The 25,101-nt window shown below is 34.5% G+C and overlaps 1 protein-coding gene across 2 annotated transcripts in view; it reads left to right on the top strand.

The window, feature by feature from the left end:
- The first annotated feature begins 23,614 nt into the window (after window positions 1–23,614).
- hs3st1l1 (heparan sulfate (glucosamine) 3-O-sulfotransferase 1-like1) overlaps window positions 23,615–25,101 on the top strand; it is an 81,446-nt gene continuing 79,959 nt past the window's right edge. The window contains exon 1 of one of the 2 annotated variants that reach the window (XM_059358893.1): window positions 23,615–23,682. The gene's annotated coding sequence lies outside the window, so the exon portion shown is untranslated. The remainder of the gene's footprint in view (window positions 23,683–25,101) is intronic. The other variant, XM_059358892.1, reaches the window with a different exon arrangement.

Raw genomic sequence — 25,101 nt, forward strand, 5'->3', positions numbered from 1 at the left:
CTTTCTTCAGTCATTTTGTGTCTTTTTGTAGTTTTTTTGTTTCTTTTTGCAGTCTTTTTGTAGCTGTTTTGTTTCTTTTTGCAGTATTTTTAAGTCTCTTTGAAGTGGTTTTGTTTCCTTTTTGTAGTAATTTTGTGTCTTTTTGTAGTTTTTTTGTTTCTTTTTGCAGTCTTTTTGTAGCTGTTTTGTTTCTTTTTGCAGTATTTTTAAGTCTCTTTGAATTGGTTTTGTTTCTTTTTGCAGTAATTTTGTGTCTTTTTGGAGTTTTTTTTGTTTCTTTTTGCAGTCCTTTTGTGTCCCTTTGTAGTTTTTTTTGTTTCTTTTTGTGTCTCTTTGTAGTTATTCTGCATCTCTTTGCATCCCTTTTCATCCATTCATATCCATCTAATTATTTTCTGTAACTTTATTACTGCTGTTCTTGATAAGACTAAGTTTTAGAAAAGATTTTAATGGAGCTCAGTGGTACTATACCATACAATATGGCATGTAATTGTCTGCAGTGTATTTTTTCTGTAAGTGCTCAAGAACAATGAGAAACAGTTGGCTGATGAAGCCTTTTGAATTTAATTTTAGTAACATGCTGATGGGCGATTTAGTCGAGTCAACAGCACTTGTAGTTATACAACTGGGCTGCACTTCAGATTGTTTTGATTTATTTTGTAGTTGAGGGAAGAACCACTCTCTAATCAAGTGGATTATAATCTGTGGGAGTCACTTTCATGGGAAATGAAATCTACATGGCAATCAGTTTCTCAGCAGGCACAAATCAACTGCACAAGTCATGCTTTAAACCAGAATTACCAAAGCCCATAAATGCATTTTTAAAAAACAAACAAGTTGAGGAAACAGGGATTGTAACTCAACAGAATCAATTGAGTCATATTAACTGCCTTACTTGAGTTCTTGTGATTGATATTTTCACAGTATGATAGTATGTAAGAATGCAGAACATGCTCAGTGCATATTTTCCTCTTTGAAAACAACAATCAGCACCAGGCTTGGAATTTCGTCATTTTAGGGGCAAGGCCATTTGGCCTTCCTGTTCACACTTACTTTAAGGGCACAAAGGCCACATGACAGGGCATAAAGGCCGTTTGGTTAAATTACGCTGGTTTTACCTTTCAGATTAATACCTTAACATTCTCATTCACCAAGAAACATTAATGTACAATATATTAAATATATTAGAAAGAACCTTTTTGGAAAATGACAAATGAACCTGTTTTGAAAAGATGGCAAGATGAATCTCCTGCTGAGTTCATCTAAGAGTAAGGAAAGAGAAATGCCTCCTCCTGCCATAAAAAGGAACCTGCTGAGGTGAAATCTACATCAGCTAAATGTGGAGCCCTTGTCCCTGAGCTAGGGAAGACGTTAGCGCTATCCCAACTAGCTAGCTATCGCTAGTTTTCATCACGCAAAAATGTAACGTTAAGGAGTCGACTTTAAATAGGCAAATACAATGGTAATTACCTATCAATAGTACTTTCTATAAAAACGTAAATGTTAAGTTCTGTCAAATACTACCACATACTTCAGTCACAACATATCAAAACAGCTTGTCCCGCTAGCTTACCTGTGCTGCATCAACACATGGCTCATTTGAATATTCAAATGAGCGCACACATCTTGAAGGATGGGGAGTGGGTCGGGTTATCGTTGTGTTTACTGGAACTTTGACAGGGCGCAAAGGCCACCTTGGCCGTAAATTGAACATTTTTTCACAGGGCATCAAGGCCAGAGTGGGGAATTCCCACCCTGTCCCCCACAACTTTCCACTGGAGGCCAGGAAATAAACATAATCGATTATTGTTGACACCACTATTAACTGCCTTACTTGAGTTCTTGTGATTGATATTTTCACAGTATGATAGTAAGAATATTGAATAGAGTATTGAAAAATACATTGTAAGAATGCAGAACATGCTCAGTGCATATTTTCCTCTTTGAAAACAACAAACAGCACCCAACAACAGTGACAAGCCATTGCCCTGTCAGATCCATTAGACCCTATAGATGTCATAATGGTTGACATGAAGCTATACGGCTCCGTAGGAGTTCCATCTAAAAGCCGTGCAGCTCCACAGAGCGTTTATCCTGCTGTGCAGCTCAGACGTGATGGTTCAGACCTTGGTTACTGCCATTATACAACATGGTGAGCAGGTGAGTGTATGTAAGTGTTTGCATACAAATACGAACAAAAGCTGCCAACCTTGGAGTTCGTGCTGTAATTACAATATGCAAATATATTAGAATGTAACGCAAATATTGCTTTTACAGTAATACTGTACATACTGAGAAACCTAGATTGCATTGATGGATTATGAGAAAATGGAACAAAGGACAAACCTCAAACACAAGACCAAGGCAACCTGACTCAGAGACACAAAAACATGGTCTCACAAGTCGTGTTTCCATTAAAGTCCAATCTGATTTCCAAGCAAAACTTTGAAAGGGACATTTTCCATTAAGCCGCATTAATGTACTTATGGAAGAAAATGGCAGTGTAATGTAATGTATGTATATTTTGGTGTTTCCATCAAGCATTTTTCATGCAAAACTTAAAAATTAGTATCAAAATGTGTTGATGAAAACACAGTGTGGCCCTTTCCCATCTCTTTGAAGTTGTTTTGTGGCCCTTTGTAGTTTTTTTACAGTCTTTTTCTTTCTCTTTGTAGTTTTTTTCTTTTCTTTTTGCAATCTTTTTGTACCTCTTTGTAGTTGTTTTGTTTCTTAATGCAGTCATTTTGTGTCTCTTTGTAATTGTTTTGTTTCTTTCTTCAGTCATTTTGTGTCATTTTGTAGTTGTTTTGTTTCTTTTTGCAGTCTTTGTGTCTCCTTGTAGCTGTTTTGTTTCTTTTTGCAGTCATTTTGTGTCTTTTTGTAGTTTTTTTGTTTCTTTTTGCAGTTCTTTTGTGTCCCTTTGTAGTTTTTTTGTTTCTTTTTGTGTCTCTTTGTAGTTCTTCTGCATCTCTTTGTATCCCTTTTCATCCATTCATAGTTGTTTTGTTTCTCTTGTAGTGCTTTACCCATCTCTTTGTAGTTATTTTGTGTCTCTTTGTAGTTGTATTTGTTGTGGGTCTCTATCTCGTTGTGTATTTTTTTCGTCTCTCTGTATCTTTTTCCATCCCTTTGTAGTTCTTTTTGTATCTCTTTGTAGTAGTTTTGTATCTCCTTTTCCACCTCTCTGTAGTCATTGTGTGTCTGTTTGTTACTCTGCAGTCAGTTTGTGTCTTTTGTAGCTGTTTTGTTTCTTTTTGCAGTCTTTTTGTAGTTTTTTTGTTTCTTTTTGCAGTCTTTTTGTGTCTCGTTGTAGTTGTTTTGTTTCTTTTTGTGGCATTTTTGTGCCTCTTTGTAGTTGTTTTGTGTCTCTTTGTAGTTGTTTACTATCTCTTTGTACCCATGTCGTCATGATTTGTCATTGTTTTTGAACTCTTTGTAGCCTTTTTTGATCTCTTTGTATTTGTTGTGGGTCTCTATCTCGTTGTATTGTGTATTTTTGTAGTTGTTTTGTATCTCTTTGTAGTAGTTTTGTGTCTCCTTTTCCACCTCTCTGTAGTCATTGTGTGTCTGTTTGTGACTGCAGTCAGTTTGAGCCTGTAGCCTCCCATCAGTAGTCCGTCCATGCTCGGTTGGTATTAGAAGGGCTGGAGGTCTGTGAGTATCTCTGAGGTTATCAAGCAGACATTTTCAACACACATGTTCCAGTGAATTATAAAGCAGCTCTAAAAGTCATTCAAGAATCATCCCCTCTAGCCACACTCGGAGCTTTTAAGACCCTTGATTAAGAGAGCATTCACATCAAGCATGCTCAGAATTTTATATACAGACTCTTTTATGCAGACAGTCTTCATTGCTCTTCCAAGAAACCCTGTGTGGGGGCATGTTTTTTAGGGCGAGAAAATAGCTGATCAAACTGCTGGAAAGAACCTAGATTGCAAAGTTTTGTACGCATGATGAAATGGATTGCTGTCTTAAGTGGTACCAACACAGGATGAGGTCAATTACTGCGTAGAGAGCAGATTTGCTTAGCTTCAGTTGAACTGGATTTATTATGAATCCCCCTGCTGAGATAACACGTAACCAAAACTCAGCCAACAAACTAATTATGAGTCATTTTGTCTAAAATCTCTGCCTTTTTAGTTGTAATTATGCAGTGTGAACCTTCCAAAACCAAACACATAAATGTGACAAAATGTTCCAGACCCCTAAATTACACTGACACGTACACTCAGGCTGATACTTAACCCATCCGTCTGAACAGTAAACGTATGGGCTGTCTGTCCCTTCTGGCCTAAAATGACTCACTTAACAGTTCACAACTGACTCGTAGATGAGAATCCTGTTGAAAATGACCTCTGATGTGCTGCCAACGTGTTCCCATTGGATCTACTCATACTGCAGGTCATCAGGAGTGCATTATATTATATTCTTTAACCCAGTAGTTCTCAACCTTTTTGAGTCGCGACCCCCAATTTAACATGCATGTTGTCCGTGACCCCCACTCACTGAACACAATCTCATACGCACAGTTCAGGTCACCCAAAAAAGAAACAAAATGACCAAAAAAAGGAAACAAAATGACCAAAAAAGACACAAAATGACCCAAAAAAGAAACAAAATTACCAAAAAGACAGAAAATGACCGAAAAAGGAAACAAAATGACCACAAAAGACACAAAATGACCACAAAAGACACAAAATGAACACAAAATGACCAAAGAAAGACACAAAATGACCCAAAAAAGAAACAAAATTACCAAAAAAGACACAAAATGACTAAAAAAAAGACACAAAATGATCAAAAAAAGGAAACAAAATGACCAAAAAAGACCCAAAATGACCCAAAAAAGAAACAAAATGACCAAAAAAGACACAAATTGACCAGTCGTTCATTGTTCTCAGACAAGGAATCCTACTTTGTGTTTCCCTTGACTTCCTCTTGTACTGACATGAAGTTTCAGTTTGTCCAATACTTACTTTATGACCGTATACCTCCAGTCAGCCTGCTATCACTGTCATAGACCTTCTTCACAGAAGACATGTTGACATTTCACAGTAGGAAAGGAGTATAAATAATGAAAGTTGATGGCTGAATTCCCTTTAGCTGCTTTGATGTCAGGGTTCTGCTGCAGTGCATGCTGCCTTACTGTCGATCTCACTGGGACACTGGAATAGACCGGAGCCATAATTAGTGTTAGAGGTTACACCTGCTTCTCCTTCCATGACAAGTCAAAATGTTTACTGTGAGAAATGCCTGGCATGAAAACATATTAATGTAGGCATTTAGCTGAATGCATCACTGTGCCTAAGGCCTATAGTCCATATGTAAACAGGTATATTCTCTGTGTTTTGGCCTTTTCTCAACACATTAACTACATTTTGGGTCACTGAAAACTTTTATAAAACTCCTTTCAGAGTGTTTTAGAAAGTCCCTTTTCAGTCTTGATGCGTAGACATGTAGATTGGGTTCCAATCACAGACTGTATATAAATAATTGATGTAATCATTGTGATGTCACCAATTGGTTTGTAGACTTTGGAGCATCGAGTTAGGCGTTACAGCCGTCGCCATCTTTGTTTTTTTGAAACCGGAAGAGACCATATTTGGACTGGGGAGGAGCGAAGCAGCGATCTATGGGTGGATCTGCCTGAGAACAGAGGACATTGCACTGCACAGAAAGAAAGAGAAAGTTCTCAGGCACATGTATAGAAGTCTATGAGAAAATGACCCTACTTTTCACTTGATTTATTACCCCAGTAAACATTTTCCTGATGAACTTATGGTCTCAATCGGTAGTTTCGAGTCTTCTTTAATACACTATAATGTTCATTTTGTAAATGATGGTCCCATTTGGAGTAAAATAGACAATAAAGCAGTAGTTTTATGTGTTTTTTTAGGTGTAGGTGTAGGGATCTTGTCCAGAATTTTAATAAAAAGTTTTGCCTTCCCTAGAGCCACGCTGCTAGCAGACCCAAAATCCACTATGCAGCATATACAGTATGAAGAAGAGAGTCAAAGTTCAAGTTCTAATGTATTACCCAGCTGTATGAATACTGAATGCAACAGTACATTATAAAGGTAACTACAGTTAGATTAGATTAGATTAGATTGACTTTATTAATCCCACAGCGGGGAAATTTCTTTGTTACAGCTGACCACACAAATTTCACACAAAATTTAAGATAAAGATAAAAAATAACAATCTAAGAAAAAGACATTTAACAACATACAATATACAATATACTATATACAACTTAGTGCTAATTGCACCTTATTTGTTTCATAGCACCAACATTTTTGTACTGTATATTCATATTTATTCTGCACTGGAATTCTATTCTATTCCTTCTTTAGACACTTTATATTTTATTGTATTTTTATTGTATTTTTATATTTTATTGCTTGAAGTATGCCTAGGTTGTTCTTTTTACTTAATTGTGTTGTTATTGTCTCTGTGTGTAATGCTGCTGCTACACTGTGATTTATCTATCTATCTATCTATCTATCTATCTATCTATCTATCTATCTATCTATCTATCTATCTATCTATCTATCTATCTATCTATCTATCTATCTATCTATCTATCTATCTATCTATCTATCTATCTATCTATCTATCTATCTATCTATCTATTGTGAGCAATTTCATGCTGGAACTCTTTTCTTTCTAGTGTAGTTCCTCTAATCCTGATTCCAAAAAAAGTTGGGACGCTATGAAAACAACAGACTGGAATGATTTGCAAATAATTTTTCAGCATTTTTTCATCACCATCACCATCACCATCACCATCTTCACCAGCTTTCATGTTGTTTAAACTGTTAAAAATTTGGTAAACTTATGTAAATATACACACTAAATTTTGATTTAATGGATTCTGTTTTTACTTGTGTTTTATGTAGCATCCAGACTTCTTTGGTATTATGGTTGTACAAGGAAGAGCTCACTTAAATCTGTGGATTATCTTGAGAAAAACCACAAAGAGACAGTGATGTAGAGTTCTTCAAGTGTATTTTTTGGCACTTTGAGCAGCTCAATTGAAGTCCCATTGACTTCCATTATTTGTTTTTTAGAAAAAGCAGCTGATATTTCCAAAACTCAGCTTCTCACACCCATCTATCTATCTATCTATCTATCTATCCATCTATCTATCTATCTATCTATCTATCTATCTATCTATCTATCTATCTATCTATCTATCTATCTATCTAAATTAAGTGAGGAATGTGCAGAGTGCAAACTATATGCAAAAATGTGCAGAAGAGAAAGAAAGAGTTCATAGTATGACTAATAAGAAAAGTAAGGAATGCATAAGTTTCTGTCTTTCTGTCAGGCTTTTCATTGCCCAATATCTCTTCCTCTCTGTGTGCTAGCATGGCTTCAGGGTACGGCAGCCTGTTGGTTTGACGTGCTCTTGACAGCACTTTTCATTTGGACAGAATCTTTTCAAAGCACTTTTATGTTGGTATTTTTTTTTGTTGACACCCACCGAAGAAGTGGGCTACCACGACTGCAGAATCCTGTCTTTAAATCTCAATTTACCCTTTAAAACTTGAGTGCTATCCCATTTTCAGTATCTTTCTGTTTCACACAGTGTTATTTTGATCTCCACCGCTAGAACACAGAGACCCTAACAAGTGCACTCTGCACACAGACAAGCTGCAACTCCCCGAGGCTCAGCCGCCATCCGTGTGTCTAAAATATGCTACGCTGCAAAAGAAATAAAAAAAAAAAAGTCGAAAAAAGAAACAAAACAAAAACCAAATCTTACTGCGAATAAAAAGCTATCACACTCAGTTCTTTTCTCTGCCTGAGGATACAAATAACTTCAAAGATCTGTCAGTGAAAAAGCAAAGATGTAGAAAAAAACATTCCCCCCTCTAAAAGTACTTCCCTACATCCTTTTTCTGCTAGTTTTATTTCCAGGGATGAGGGCAGAGCTATCATGGTTGGTGATTTCTCACGCTCGTGATTCGAGAAGTTATCAGAGTTTAGTGCGGACAGCTTCCAGCTAAGCCTCGGTAACAACTTGACTGTAAAAAACAAGAGAAAAAGAAAGGAAAAAGGTTTACCTAGGGCATTCTGAAGCTGTAATAGAAAGACACAAAATGACCCAAAAAAAGACAAAATGACTAAAAAAGACACAAAATGACAGGAAAAGAAACTAAATTACTTAAAAAAGACACAAAATTACAAAAAAAAAGACACAAAATGACCCCAAAAAAAGACAAAATGACTAAAAAAGACACAAAATGACAGGAAAAGAAACTAAATTACTTAAAAAAGACACAAAATGACCAAAAAAGACACTAAATGACCCCAAAAAAAGACAAAATGACTAAAAAAGACACAAAATGACCCAAAAAAGACACAAAATGACAGGAAAAGAAACTAAATTACTTAAAAAAGACACAAAATGACACAAAAAAGACACAAAATTACCAAAAAAAGACACAAAATGACACAAAAAAGACCCAAAATGACCAAAAAAAGACACAAAATGACACAAAAAAGACACAAAATGACACAAAAAAGACACAAAATGACAGGAAAAGAAACTCAATAACTTAAAAAAGACACAAAATGACAAAAAAAAGACACAAAATGACCCAAAAAAGACACAAAATGACAGGAAAAGAAACTAAATTACTTAAAAAAGACACAAAATGACACAAAAAAGACACAAAATGACCAAAAAAAGACACAAAATGACACAAAAAAGACACAAAATGACACAAAAAAAGACACAAAATGACACAAAAAGAAACTCAATAACTTAAAAAAGACACAAAATGACCAAAAAAGAAAGGAAAAAAAGTTCACCTCGGGCATTCTGAAGCTGTAATAAAAAGCATTTCCCAGGTTATCCTGGCCTTCCAGCTGTTAGAATAATTAGTATGTTGCATGCATATTATAACACAAATCCATCAAAGACCTGTGTGCATTTACATTATGTGCTGTGCATTGTGTTTTTTAAATTATGGAGCAGAGAGTGAATTATAGGCCCGGTGAAATGAGTGATAAATGTACAAGGAGTCCATTTGCAGGAAGCCCATACTTTTCCATAATCACAACTTTATTGAATCCACTGTGAGCCATCAACACAGTTGTTTGCCGAGCCTTAAAAGCATATAAATATGCAAACGCAGCATATCCAGAAAAAAGCCTTTACATGCCATTAAATATTTAGATGCTCCACATAGAATAGTTACAGGCTATGTAAACAATGGACACACACAAATATACATAAAGGAACACTCCGCTATGAATATTTCTTCCACTAATGTCATTTTGATTCCATATATTCAATAAAAGAGTCTTTTATATTTGTATATATGCTCCGTATCCACCTGCCTCTCTACTTTCTCTTCATCACTGCTGACATCATCATCACCATTATTAATGCAGCGAGGTTACACGGGCCTCCGAAAGACTTCAAACCAGCTTCAAATCAAAAGAAACCTGCATCATTATCACATTGTGACTATGTATGATATTAGCTCTCTGTAATGATCATATATCACATATCACATGTCAGGATTGACTCATTTATTATTAATTTACTACCTATTTTACACAGTCATTCGTACGGAAGCAATCATTATTTTAATGCTGTTATATAGAAAACAAGCTGTGTTATCTGGAAATAATGAAATGCCTATCAACAAAAGATGACAAAATGACTAAAAAAAGACACAAAATGACCAAAAAGACTAAAATATGACACAAAATGACTAAAAAAAAGACACAAAATGACCAAAAAAGACACAAAATGACTAAAAAAAGACACAAAATGACTAAAAAAAACACAATGACTAAAAAATTACACAAAATGACAAAAAAAGACACAAAATGACCAAAAAGACTAAAATATGACACAAAATGACCAAAAAAAATGACACAAAATGACTAACAAATGACACAAAATGACTAAAAAAAAGACACAAAATGACCAAAAAAGACACAAAATGACTAAAAAATTACACAAAATGACAAAAAAAGACACAAAATGACCAAAAAGACTAAAATATGACACAAAATGACCAAAAAAAGATACAAAATGACCAAAAAGAAAAGAAAAGACACAAAATGACTAAAAAATGACACAAATTGACAAAAAAGACACAAAATGACCAAAAACACTAAAAAATGACACAAAATGACCAAAAAAAGACACAAAATGACAAAAAAGACACAAAATGACCAAAAAGACTAAAAAATGACACAAAATGACAAAAAAAGACACAAAATGACCAAAAAGACTACAAAATGACACAAAATGACCAAAAAAATGACACAAAATGACAAAAAAAAGGCACAAAATGACAAAAAAAGACACAAATTACCAAAAAGACTAAAAAATGACACTCATTCATCACTGCTGACATCATCATCACCATTATTAATGCAGCGAGGTCACACGGGCCTCCGAAAGACTTCAAACCAGCTTCAAATCAAAAGAAACCTGCATCATTGTCACATTGTGACTATGTATGATATTAGCTCTCTGTAATGATCATATATCACATATCACATGTCAGGATTGACTCATTTATTATTAATTTACTTCCTGTTTTACACAGTCATTTGTACGGAAGCAATCATTATTTTAATGCTGTTATATAGAAAACAAGCTGTGTTACCTGGAAATAATGAAATGCCTATCAACAAAAGATGATTTCCTTTTATTTTGAAATTTGATATTTTAATGTTGGCGTCAAATCAGTCAACAGTAAATGCACTGTGCAAGAAAAATACCACAAAATTGTAAAGAAGTAGGGAACCAAGATGGCTGTATAAGTTGATTTTCAGGTTGCTTAAATAAAGTTCCTAACAATGACGACATACAGACACAAAATCCAACATGGTCATTGTAACAATTTGGAGATATTCCAAAGTAAAAGTCCCATATTAGTACCTTGAAATTGCCACAAACACCTAAAAATACCCTGCATTCTTGTCTATTTTACTCCAAATGGGACCATCATTTACAAAAATGAACATCATACTGTATTAAAGAACACTCGAAACTACCGATTGAGACCATAAACTCATCAGGAAAATGTTTACTGCGGTAATAAATCAGTAAAAATTAAGGTCATTTTCTCATAGACTTCTATACAATCTGACTTCTTTTTGCAACCAGAAATACATGTCAGTTTACTGACAAACTGTCTCGTAACGAAGAAAAAAAAATGACGTTTAAATGTTTAACTCTAAATTATGTTACAACTAATCCATTTAAACTCTATATTAGGATTACTGGAAAAACAACACATTGTGATTATTTCAGCCCAGACAAAAAAAATAAAATAAAACTTTTCTTCTTTTCGAAAATAACGGCTTTATTTTCCCGACATGCTCAGCTGAAAACAGTAAATATCTGTAAAAATATAATTTTGACTGCTGGAATGCCTGAGCAATCATCATAACTCCCACAATGCATTGGTTTCACAGCAATATACTGTTACAATCATAATACAGCAAGCTACTGTTAGAATTTTACTGTAAATATACAGCAAAGTCTCACAGTGTAGCCTTTATTAGCACCTTATTTTGAAAATCTAGACAGCGTGTATCCTTATCACACCAAGTCTGTCACTTTCTTCTTTGGATGCATTAACTGTCAGCTGATTTAACCCAAACATTATAAGTAATACAAGGGGAAAAACACTTTGTTTTCTCAAGATAATAAGTTAATTATCTCGTTATTCTGAGATCATTTTCCTAAGCTACCGTGTTAGTTATCTTATTATCTGGAGATAAAGGTATTTAGGCCGTTCTTGGCTTCACTACATTTGTAAAAAGGAATTAAACTTCTTTCACTGATTGCAATGATAGCTGTTTAAATGTCATCATGTAATGGAACAGATCTGAGCAATAAGGCCTGGCTGACTCTAACAGGATGTATCCTGCCCTGCTGAGTACTTGGCATCAACAATGGGAAACTGACGGAAAATATTTTAGGCTCTTTAGGGGGTGAATCTTCTCTTTAATGAAACATTTGGCAATATTCTTGGAAGGACACATAGTTATCTGCAAAAGCAGAGAAGATATTGTGCTAACGAGCAATGATTACTTATTTAAATATGGCTCAGAAATGCCCTTACAACTTGTTTTCCTATCTTAAAAACCCGACATTATGTCTCTGCATGTTTCATTTGAACATTTCTTAAATCATTTTCATAGTGAGCTACTACAATATTTATTCATTTTTCGTTCTGGATTTTTTTTGGTTGTACCATTCCCAACATTCAAATGTGTTTTTAACACTCCCCTCCCCCCCTCCTTTGATTGACCTACTTTTCGGGATGCTAATAAGTCAGCAGGGAGACGTTTGGTGTCGTCCTGTCGGATCTGCACACCGCGGGCCTCATCTCACTCTGTCAGACATATTATTGGTGATGAAGTCGCTTTTTTTCAGGGTGCTGAGGCTGGATGGGGGAGATGGAGTTGTGTCACATGCTCCTCTTTCTTTTTTTTGGGGGGGGCAGACATTTCAGGCCATTCTTTTGGATGTGTGTTATTAATGGGAGACACTACAGCAGGGGTCTGAAACTCAAATTACCTGGCAGCCGCTGGAGGCAGTATCAAAACGACCAAAAAAAGACACAAAATGACTAAAAAAAGACACAAAATGACCAAAAAAGACACAAAATGACTAAAAAAAAAACACAAAATGACTAAAAAAAGACACAAAATGACAAAAAAAGACACAAAATGACTAAAAGAGACACAAAATGACCAAAAAAAGACACAAAATGACTAAAAGAGACACAAAATGACCAAAAAAAGACACAAAATGACCAAAAAAAGACACAAAATGACCAAAAGAAGACACAAAATGACCAAAAAAAGACACAAAATGACTAAAAAAGGACACAAAATGACCAAAAAAAGGACACAAAATGACTAAAAAATGACACAAAATGACCAAAAAAAGATACAAAATGACCAAAAAAGACACAAAATGACCCCAAAAAAGAAACAAAATGACAGGAAAAAACACAAAATGTCCAAAAATGACTAAAAAAATGTCACAAAATGACCAAAAAAAGACACAAAATGACCAAAAAAGACACAAAATGACTAAAAAAAGACACAAAATGACCAAAAAGACTAAAATATGACACAAAATGACAAAAAAAAGATACAAAATGACCCCAAAAAGACACAAAATGACCAAAAAAAGACACAAAATGACCCAAAAAAAGACACAAAATGACTTAAAAAAAGACACAAAATGACCAAAAAGACTAAAATATGACACAAAATGTCCAAAAAAGACACAAAATCACTAAAAAAAAGACACAAAATGACAAAAAAAAAGACACAAAAATGACCAAAAAAGACACAAAATGACCCAAAAAATCCACATTCCTGATTAGAGCCAGAGAACTGGAAATTACAAGGACAATATTGAGACAGCCTATCACACAGTGTGCTGCTGTGGAGATGAGGGGAAATAAGCTAGTCCAACCTCCCAGATGTGTGTCATCTGATTGCAGCCATTGTGTGGAAAGTTCGCGCTGATCTGAGTGGGTCTGAAACCTTTTTTTCAGGTTTGCTTTCTAAGCGGCAGCAGGCCAACAGCAGGATGATGACCTCCAGCCATTTCACATTACGGTGAAAGTGATCCACTCCTACACAGTCAAACCTCCCAATTACACCAACTACCTTGCTTGAATTGGCAGTATGATAATGTATTAATATATTCAAATGTGGAATAATGCTTTCTTATTCTCAGGTCTTTAAATATGTCTCTATTAGAGGAGATTATGTTCCGCATCTTATTAAATGTTATTTTGTTTTGGAAGGTTATGTTGCTAATAGGAATGGTGATGTTGGACGGTATTTGGAAAGGTGGGAAAGGTTTATTGAAGTGGAAGGCTGGCATTTAACTTAACCCTTTTTTATTTTTTCTTGGGTTTTACTGATATACTGCATGTTTTATGTGGTAATTATGTTTGATGTTTGTTTTGTGTCTTGGTCAGTTTTGATGTGTTAAGGTTCTTGTTTATTATTGTGGTTTTATTTATTTATTTGGGTTGGTTTTGTGATTTTGTTGCTGTGTTTTGTTTTTGTTTTTGTTTTTCTCTCTGTGTTTGTCCATTGGTGATTTGTGTTGTGTTTTGTCTAAATTAATAAACAAACAAAAGAAAACTCCCAATTCCACATGCCAAATACCTGGCTTGAATTGGCAGTATGGTAATGTATTAATATATTCAAATGTGGAATAATGCTTTCTTATTCTCTGGACTTTAAATATGTCTCTATTAGAGGAGATTATGTTCCGCATCTCTGATAAGCTTATTTGCAAAAAAGCATGTCTGAATTATTATGGAAGTAGATGTAATGTGTAACACAGATTCTGTGTGCAAACCACATGGCAAGTACAGGCGGCATGTAATCAGAGCGCTTCACACAGTGGCAGGTGGTACATTGTCAGCTGTGAATGTGTGAACAAAAGCACAATTATAACTTTCCCACATCACCTGCTCCAAATTAGCTCGCCTGATCCTCAGATTCAGCCTCAGCGCCGGACACAGAGGGGAAGTGACAGCTTGGAAATACTTTCTGTCACACACAAAGGGAATCGTTTAAAGCCAGAGATTTCTTCTTTGTCTGTTCTGCAGTTGGTGATGAATGCTATGACAACGAACCACAAAATGGAACACAAAACCCCAAAGAATCAGGGTTTGTTTCATAGGATACTTAGTGTTTGATGGACGTTTAAGTATATTTTGGGAAATACGCGGATATTTGCTTTCTTGCAGAGTCAAATAAGAAGATTGAAATGACTAAAAAAAGACACAAATTACTAAAAAAAGACACAAAATGACTAAAAAATGACACAAAATGACAAAAAAAGACACAAAATGACCAAAAAGAATAAAAAATGACACAAAATGACCAAAAAAGACACAAAATCACCAAAAAAGACACAAAATGACTAAAAAAAAGACAAAATGACCAAAAAGACTAAAATATGACACAAGATGACAAAAAAAAGACACAAAATGACCAAAAAAGACACAAAATGACTAAAAAAAAGACACAAAATGACCAAAAAGACTACAATATGACACAAAATGACCAAAAAAGATACAAAATGACCCAAAAAAAGACACAAAATGACTAAAAAATGACACAAAATGACCCAAAAAAGACACAAAATGTCCAAAAAAAGACACAAAATGACAAAAAAAGACACAAAATGACAAAAAAAGACACAAAATGTCCAAAAAAGACACAAAATGACAAAAAAGACACAAAATGACCAAAAAAGACACAAAATGACAAAAAAAAAGACACAAAATGACCAAAAAAAGATACAAAATGACCAAAAAAAGACACAAAATGACCAAAAAAGACAAAAAAAGACACAAAATGACCAAAAAAAGATACAAAATGACCAAAAAAAGACACAAAATGACAGGAAAAAAATAAATAAATTACTTAAAAAAGACACTAAATTACCAAAAAAAGACACAAAATGACCAAAAAGACTAAAATATGACACAAAATGACCAAAAAAGCAGATATTTGCTTTCTTGCAGAGTCAAATAAGAAGATTGATATCATGTCTGTACGCTACAATCAGCAGCCGATTCTTTTACGATGTAATAACCACTTAAAAACCTAATTTCCAGTGGTTAATAACAAGCCAGATTCACATCTATCTCCTCTATGTTGATGCTCAGATCTTAAACATAGCTCATAGTTCAACACTTGACTCTCCTCCTGATTTGCCTTTGTTCATGGATAATGAAAGCCCTCTGAGTTTTCAATCATTACAAGTGGGTCAACGAGCCGTGGAGTGGGAGGTCGCAGCTCTTCATGCTGTCCTCCAGGAAGATAATGTATTTCACAGCCATGCAAGAAACTGATGGGTGGCCTCTTCTGTCACCTCACACATGGTGATCATACTGACACAGTTGTTCTCTTCATACTCAGCAAGTAGCAGCGAGAAGTCACAAAGAATTACCTTGGAGTGTTTCTGCAGAAAGTCAGAGTAAGAACCAAGCCAGGAGTCACAGTGGACTGTAAAAAGTTCTTGTCCTCTTTCCTGAGGTCTGTTTTATTCAGATGTTCTAAAGTTCAGACTGAACATGGAGCAAATCTTAGAGGTGGCGCAGTTGCATAAAAAGGCAATAAAGTCAATGCAGAAGTGCCTTGTAGAACCTGATAATGTAATAAAATTCCCGATAATGTAATAAAAATCTGCATTTGAGTCCATTGAAAATGTAATAAAACCTGATAATGTAATAAATTCCTGATAATGTAATAACCCCGATAATGTAATAAAAATCTGCACTTGAGTCCATTGAAAATGTAATAAAACCTGATAATGTAATAACTTCCCGATAATGTAATAACCCCGATAATGTAATAAAAATCTGCATTTGAGTCCATTGAAAATGTAATAAAACCTGATAATGTAATAAATTCCTGATAATGTAATAACCCCGATAATGTAATAAAAATCTGCATTTGAGTCCATTGAAAATGTAATAAAATCTGATAATGTAATAACTTCCCGATAATGTAATAACCCCGATAATGTAATAAAAATCTGCATTTGAGTCCATTGAAAATGTAATAAAACCTGATAATGTAATAACTTCCCGTTAATGTAATAACCCCGATAATGTAATAAGAATCTGCATTTAAGTCCATTGAAAATGTAATAAAACCTGATAATGTAATAACTTCCCGATAGTGTAATAACCCTGATAATGTAATAAAAATCTGCATTTGAGTCCATTGAAAATGTAATAAAACCTGATAATGTAATAAATTCCTGATAATGTAATAACCCCGATAATGTAATAAAAATCTGCACTTGAGTCCATTGAAAATGTAATAAAACCTGATAATGTAATAACTTCCTGATAATGTAATAAAGTGAATTTCCATATAATGTAATACACTTTTTACCAATAATGTAATAAAGAATAACATTAATGGAAGGTTTTTGATTACATCAAAGATGGCTGAAAATCCAATATGGCCAAAAAACCCCATTGAGGATGCATTGAGCTGGGATTGGCCAAAAGGGTTCCAGTGATACCTCGTTGGTGAAAAACGGATGAACGGGTCAAAAGTGAATAAAGATTCAACTTTGACCTGTTGGTGGCGCTAGAGCTCTGCAGCTAGAGTTGATACACAGTATCACCACTTGAACCCAAGTAATGGGTGGTCTGCTGTTAAATTATTACAATATTGGGGAATTATTACATTATCAGGACTTGGGAAATGAAGGCTAACCTGATAATGTAATAACCTCCATTAATGTTATACTTTATTACATTATTGGTAAAAAAAAAAGTGTATTACATTATTGGGAAATACACTTTATTACATTATCGGGAAGTTATTACATTATCAGGTTTTATTACAATCTCAATGGACTCAAGTGCAGATTTTTATGACATTATCGGGATTATTACATTATCGGGAATTATTACATTATCAGGTTTTATTACATTTTCAATGGACTCAAGTGCAGATTTTTATTACATTATGGGGGTTATTACATTATCGGGAAGTTATTACATTATCAGGTTTTATTACATTTTCAATGGACTCAAGTGCAGATTTTTATTACATTATGGGGGTTATTACAATATTGGGGAATTATTACATTATCAGGACTTGGGAAATGAAGGCTAACCTGATAATGTAATAACCTCCATTAATGTCATACTTTATTACATTATTGGTAAAAAAAAAAAAAGTGTATTACATTATTGGAAAATGCACTTTATTACATTATTGGGAAGTTATTACATTATCAGGTTCTACATGCCTTAACCCTGCATTATTTCAAAGGGCCAGCAGGGGGCTGACTCCACTTGTTGCAAAAAGAAGTCAGTTTGTATAGAAGTCTATGAGAAAATTACTGTTCTTCTCACTTACATAACAAAAATGTATTTTGTAACACAGAAAGTTCAAATATTCTTAATCTCAACATCGACATTTCAAAAAATGAGTGGTAAAAAATTACAGAGAAAGTTCAGCATGGGAATTAATATACTCCCTTGGTAATGTTCCAAGGCCTTATCTCTCAACATCTGAGATAACGTCTAAACAAAAGAGAAAATGTTCTGACACAGCTGACAGACTTGACACGGAGCTGCAGCACTAATGATTCATCTTTCAGATGACACTTATCTCTTCTATCAGGCCTCCAGAGTTGACCGGCCATCTGGCACCACATGGGCTGAACTACTTTATAAATTATTTTTTTAATTAATTAATTATTTTTTGGTTGACTGATTGCCAAATGTCTCCCTCTGATGTCAGTGAATGAATGAATGAATGAATGAATGAATGAATCAATCAATCAATTAATCAATCGAGAGAGAGCCAAGGCCTTGTCATCTTTGGGCCCATCAGCTGTCAATCAATTAACCAATCAGACAGTTATGCCACAGACAGAAAATAAGAAAGGGGAAGAAAAACAAACGTAGTTGTGGAGAAATTAAGAGATAAAAAGTCAGACGCCCTTCAGGCAGATGCTGCCCAACGCATTAAACCAGGGGCCTCAAACTCAAATTACCTGGGGGCCGCTGGGAGGAGGAGGCAGCATCAAAATGACCAAAAGAAGACACAAAATTACTAAAAAAAGGACACAAAATTACAGAAAAAAAACTACATTTCTTAAAAAAGACACAAAATGACCAAAAAAAAGACACAAAATGACCAAAAAAAGACACAAAATGACCAAAAAAGACACACAGTTACTAAAAAAAGGACACAAAATGACAGAAAAAAAACTAAATTTCTTAAAAAGGACAGAAAATGACCAAAAAAGACACAAGATGACTAAATAAGACACAAAATGACCAAAAAAAAGACACAAAATGACCAAAAAAAAAGACACAAGATGACTCAAAAAACATTAATTACTTAAAAAAGACACATAATGACCAAAAAAGACAAAAGATGACCAAAAAAAGACACAAAATTACATAAAAAAGACACAAAATGACAAAAAAAACCAACTAAATTTCTTAAACGGTCCGGTAGCAGCTGCCTTTCTTTTTGTTAACGTCGTCATGGAAACAAGTGAAACAAAGCTCCAGCTGGAGCAATAAAGGGACCTTCCACACAACATTCATATAAAACTCACATTAAACTTTCATATCAAGGTGGAGGCCACAAAATATCGACACGAGGGCCACAATTGGCCTGCGGGCCGCCAGTTTGAGACCCATGCATTAAACTAACAGACATGTTTAGTAGCAGCAACAGCTGGACCTTTCTTGGCACCTCTAGCTTAACACATTTCAAAATAAGAGCATATTGAAGTGTTAACAGAATCCACCACACAAAGACTTTCAAAATAAGATTCCTTAAATAAACATACAAGAAGCCTTATTCGCCTATATAACAATTCCCTTTTTTACAATCAGGAATAGAAGGCAAACTCATTATTTAAAGATCTGTGACTAGGATCAGTGTATACAGTCATGGAAAAATTATTAGATTACCCTTGTTTTCTTCAGTTTCTTGTTCATTTTAATGCCTGGTACAACTAAAGGTACATTTGTTTGGACAAATATAATGATAACAACAAAAATTGCTCATAAGAGTTTAATTTAAGAGCGGATGTCTAGCCTTTTTACTGTGTTTTTTTTTATAATAACCAAAATCATGATTAAGAAAACCATGGAAACTGGCTAGATATCAGCTCTTAAATTAAACTCTTATGGGCTATTTTTGTTGATATCATTATAATTGTCCAAACAAATGTCCCTTTAGTTGTCCAAGGCATTAAAATGAACAAGAAATTAAACAAAAAAATGGTCTAATATTGTTTTCCATGACTGTATGATGGAATTGTGGCATTAGAAAGTGCAAGAGGCTCCCAAATTTGGGCTTTTTACACCCCTCTCTACGGATTTAAACATCAAATTATCAAATTTTATCAATGTAATTAATAGTTGATTGTGGAAACATTGCAAAGAAATAACCACACTGACTGTTATCAACATGGGAAGTCATGGAAAATATCCGTTTGGCTCCGTGTTTACCAGAGCCTCCTCTGATTTCCAAATGTTTAAATAATCATGAAGCATATGCCACAGTTGCAAAAAAGTTTGGCAAGACACACAGAGCCAAAAGCAATAGAAATATCTCATTGTTTTTACTCCCACATAAAAATATCTGTAAGAGATGTCTTCACTTTTCAAAAAATAATGAAAAGAGTTTAGTTATAATGCACCGCTGAACAAATCTTCATCTCTGATGCCGAGCCAAATATCTCCAGCTTCCTCACATGTTTTATCTTATAAAATCCCTCTTTCGGTCCCTGTAAACACAATAAAGAAATGTACCGAAATTACCAAAAAAAAGACACAAAATTACAAAAAAAGACACAAAATTACTAAAAAAGACACAAAATGACAGAAAAAAACTAAATTACTTAAAAAAGACACAAAATAACAAAAAAAAGACACAAAATGACCAAAAAAAGACACAAAATGACTGAAAAAACATAAATTGCTTAAAACAGACACAAAATGACAGAAAAAAAAATTACTTAAAAAAGACCCCAAAAGACCAAAAAAAGACACAAAATGACAGAAAAAACTAGAAAATTTCTAAAGAAATTTTGATTGTGTGCTTGCCTCTGGCGCTTGATTCTCTTTGCTTAAATCAGCAGTTAAACAGGGACTCTGTCCTGAGTTCACAGACACCTCATACAAGTATCTAGGACAAACGGATTAAAAGTTATGAAAGGGGGCGTGGCTAATCAAAAAGGGCGGGACTTTATGAAATATTGTTATGAAGAACTGGTGATTGATGAACCATCATCATGCTTGACAAGTTTGAGGAAGATTGGACAATGTATGGTCAAGTTATAAGGTCTCATGTTTTATGAAGAAACACCATGTCTGTTCACTTAGAGTAAACTGACAGTTATCAGTTAGAATGTCTGTGTTGGAGGAGGGGGGGGGGGGGGGGGGCTTTGGTAGCTGGTAGCCAGGTGGAGTCGACCAATAAGAGCAGAGCAATCAACTGAAAGTAACTGACAGTTCTGCCACACTGAGCAGCCAGAGGTGGACAAACTGAAATTTCTGGCCTCGAACAGAAAGCATTTTTGGCAAAACCATAATACCTATCATTGATCCGACTTCACTTTGAGCGTCCTGAGTTCTTCCTGAACGTCTACATATGTTTTTTTTTAAGAAAGATGAAAAAATAGCTTTGTTAGAGCGATCTAAAAAAACTGTTAAAAATTTTTTTTTGAGAAATCTTCCTGCATTTTTAATATGGGAGCCAATGAGGCAGTTGGTGCGTTTTGTTTGTGCATCTGTGCGTCCTATGCCCAAACTATAACTCTGACAGCTTTACCAGAGGATTGTGAGTGAGAGGACAAATTTTCCTACGTTTCTATGTATAAATTATTTCTGTAGAGTGAAATTTGCGGCCTGGAGCGCAGTTTTCAAATTTATTTTTTGACAATTCGTTTTCTGCCTCTACACTCTGTTCGATGACTTCCCCACTCTAGACTCTCCATAGGGTTACATTGGGGGGATTTTTTGACGTGTTTTTGCAGAATAATTTGAAAACCGTTTGTCGAAACCCTTAGAAAAGTCATAGCACACTTGTCATGGCTGAGCCGGTCGGTTTGATACCTTTTTTGTGTATGTGTGGCAAAAACTCTGGGAGGAGTAGTCGACCGAAAAATGACACGGAAGAAACGGAAGAATAATAGTCCCGAGGAATAACAATTAGTGTGCTTTTGCAAGCAAGCACACAAAACTAAATTACTTAAAAAAGACACAAAATGACAGATAAAAAGACACAAAATGACCAAAAAAGACACCAAATGACTGAAAAAACATTCATTACTTAAAAAAGACATATAATGACCAAATGAGACACAAAATTACATAAAAAACTAAATTACTTAAAAAAGACCCCAAAAGAACAAAAAAAAAGAAACAAAATTACTAAAAAAGACACAAAATGACAGAAAAAGACACAAAATGACAGAAAAAACAATATTACTTAAAAAAGACCCAAAATGACCAAAAAAAGACACAAAACGACAGAAAAAACTAAATTACTTAAAAAAGACACAAAATAACTAAAAAAAAGACACAAAATGACCAAAAAAGACACAAAATGACCAAAAAAGACACCAAATGACTGAAAAAACATTCATTACTTAAAAAAGACACATAATGACCAAATGAGACACAAAATGACATAAAAAAACTAAATTACTTAAAAAAGACCCCAAAAGAACAAAAAAAAGAAACAAAATTACAAAAAAAAGACACAAAATGACCAAAAAAGACACAAAATTACTAAAAAAGACACAAAATGACTGAAAAAACATGAATTACTTTAAAAAAAGACACACAGAGCCAAAAGCAATAGAAACATCTCATTGTCTTTACTCCCACATAAAAATATCTGTAAGAGATGTCTTAACTTTTCAAAAAATAATGAAAAGAGTTTAGTTATAATGCACTGCTGAACAAATCTTCATCTCTGATGCCGAGCCAAATATCTCAAGCTTCCTCACATGTTTGAGTCAGCATAAAAATTTAAATAGACACTTCTGAAAGGATTCTACTAGTAAACACTGAGCAGGAAGAAGCAGTGGGGATGCTGGAGTCCCTGCAGGAACAGCTACATGCATCCCACTATTACTCCCCTTTAGAGGAAGCTTTGTTGGAAAATAATCTGCATTTTGTACTTCAACAGCAGAATCCCTGTTGGGCGTTTCTTTGAAGCCGGTCATCCTTCAGTCACTTCCAGCAGTTAAAGATACACTATGCAGGAACTCTGGCTTACTGTTTGTAAACACAAGATTCTAACTTATCTTATAAAATCCCTCTTTCGGTCCCTGTAAACACAATAAAGAAATGTAACAAAATGACCAAAAAAAGACACTAAATTACCAAAAAAAGACACAAACTGACAGAAAAAAACTAAATTACTTAAAAAGACACAAAAAGACCAAAAAAAGACACAAAATGACAGAAAAAAGACACAAAATGACTGAAAAAATATTAATTACTTAAAAAAGGACACAAAATGACATAAAAAACTAAATTACTTAAAAAAGACCCCAGAAGACCAAAAAAAGACACAAAATGACTGAAAAAACATTAATTACTTAAAAAAGACACATAATGACCAAATGAGACACAAACTTTAAAAAAAGGACACAAAATGACATAAAAAGTTAAATTACTTAAAAAAGATACAAAATGACCAAAAAAAAGACACAAAATTACTAAAACAGACACAAAATGACAGAAAAAAAAAGTTACTTAAAAAAGACCCCAAAAGACCAAAAAAAGACACAAAATTACTAAAAAGACACAAAATGTGTTTGTTAGCTTGTGTGCTAATTATTTCTGTGTTATGGTTCAGTCAGTGTCTGCTAGGAGTGGGTGTGGTTATCTTGAGTGACACATGAGGGGCGTGGTGTTTCTCCTAATCAAGACTAACAGGCTGCAGCTGGGAATGAATCAGTTAAAGCTGCAGCAACACTGGAGGAAGACAGAAGATCTGAACCTGTTCTTGTTTTACCAACACCACAACGTTGTAGATAAACTTATTAAACCTGAACAGATTACACTGGAGCAGGCTGGAGGTCTCAGGGAGAGACAGAGGAGGGAGCAGCTGTTTGGTGCATGAACGAGGAGGCTGGTGAGTCACAGCACCTCCTCTCAGGTGGAGGGAACACTCACCTGTGGCTAACAATATGGCTACTGTTAGCATTAGCTTACAGGCACTCACAACAAACATTTTAGCAACAGGAAATATGTAGCTATCTGACATGATGATGTATTTTATGCTGTAAAACTCTATTTTCCCGTCAACGGTCAACAAATGAAAAACTGAAACTCTTGAGTGAACAGAGTGATAAAATGCAGAAATTCAAAATGGCATGACGTGATTGGACGTGGATGACGTCAACGTCCACATCTGAATCCATTGGACGATAAAAAAACAGCTGTTAACCTTTTAAACTTAATATATTCACACGCACATATATTCATTTAATATATATTAATATTAATTTGTATTCAATTCGTTTTAATTCGTTTTTAGAATGAGTTTGCTAGTTTTAATTGGTTTTTATTTTTTGGAAAATGCTTATTTTTAGTTCAGTTTTTATTAGTTGTCTAGTTTTTATTAGTTGTAGTTGTTTTGTAATGGGGTATTTGTTGGGTCCAGATTCAATAAGGTCACAATAAATGTTTCCTTTATTTCCTTTGTCTGATCCATCTCAGCCCCAATAAGTTTATTAAGTCATAAAACCAGATAGATGAAATAGATTTCATATCAACCAAAAAGGTTTACGGTTGAAAAAAGTTGACAAAGACGAAAACGAAGGACATTTTCACTATAATTTTAGTTAGTTATCATTATCTAGTTTTTATTTTTATTTCAGTTAACAAATGTTTTTTCAATTCTACTTTCGTTAACTATAATACCCTTGCTTTAGACCAGTCTGTCCAACCGCCTTGCATCTCTGTCTGATGCTAAAACAACACACTTCCTTAAGAAAGAGCGCCTTTTGTGTTTACGGACTAGTCCAACTTATTATCCAGGTATAAACCTAGATACTTAACTCAAATATAGCAAAAACAAAAGGGGAAATGGAGGCAGAAATCACTGGGTAATCAATCATGAGTGATTATTGAGAGAGATTATTTTTGTTTTAGGAAAATCCTGCATATAATACCTTTTCAGGGACAATGAAATGTCAAAAAAGACACAAAATGACCAAAAAAAGACACAAAATGACCAAAAAAAGACACAAAATGACCAAAAAAAGACACAAAATGACAAAAAAAGGGAAACAAAATTACCCAAAAAGACTAAAACACATGAACACATGAACACATGTGGAGACAGAGCTGACTTCCAAAATGATTTGGCGACCCCCAGAAATCATCTCACGACCCCAACTGGGGTCCCGACCCCAAGGTTGAGAACAGCTGTTGTAGAGAGCGTCTGTGTTTATGGACCAGTCCAACTTATTATCCAGGTATAAACCTCGATACTTAACTCAAATATAGCAAAACCAAAAGGGGAAATGGAGGCAGAAGACACTGAGTA

The sequence above is a fragment of the Centropristis striata genome, chromosome 20 (assembly GCF_030273125.1).
Source record: "Centropristis striata isolate RG_2023a ecotype Rhode Island chromosome 20, C.striata_1.0, whole genome shotgun sequence".
Lineage (NCBI taxonomy): Eukaryota > Metazoa > Chordata > Actinopteri > Perciformes > Serranidae > Centropristis > Centropristis striata.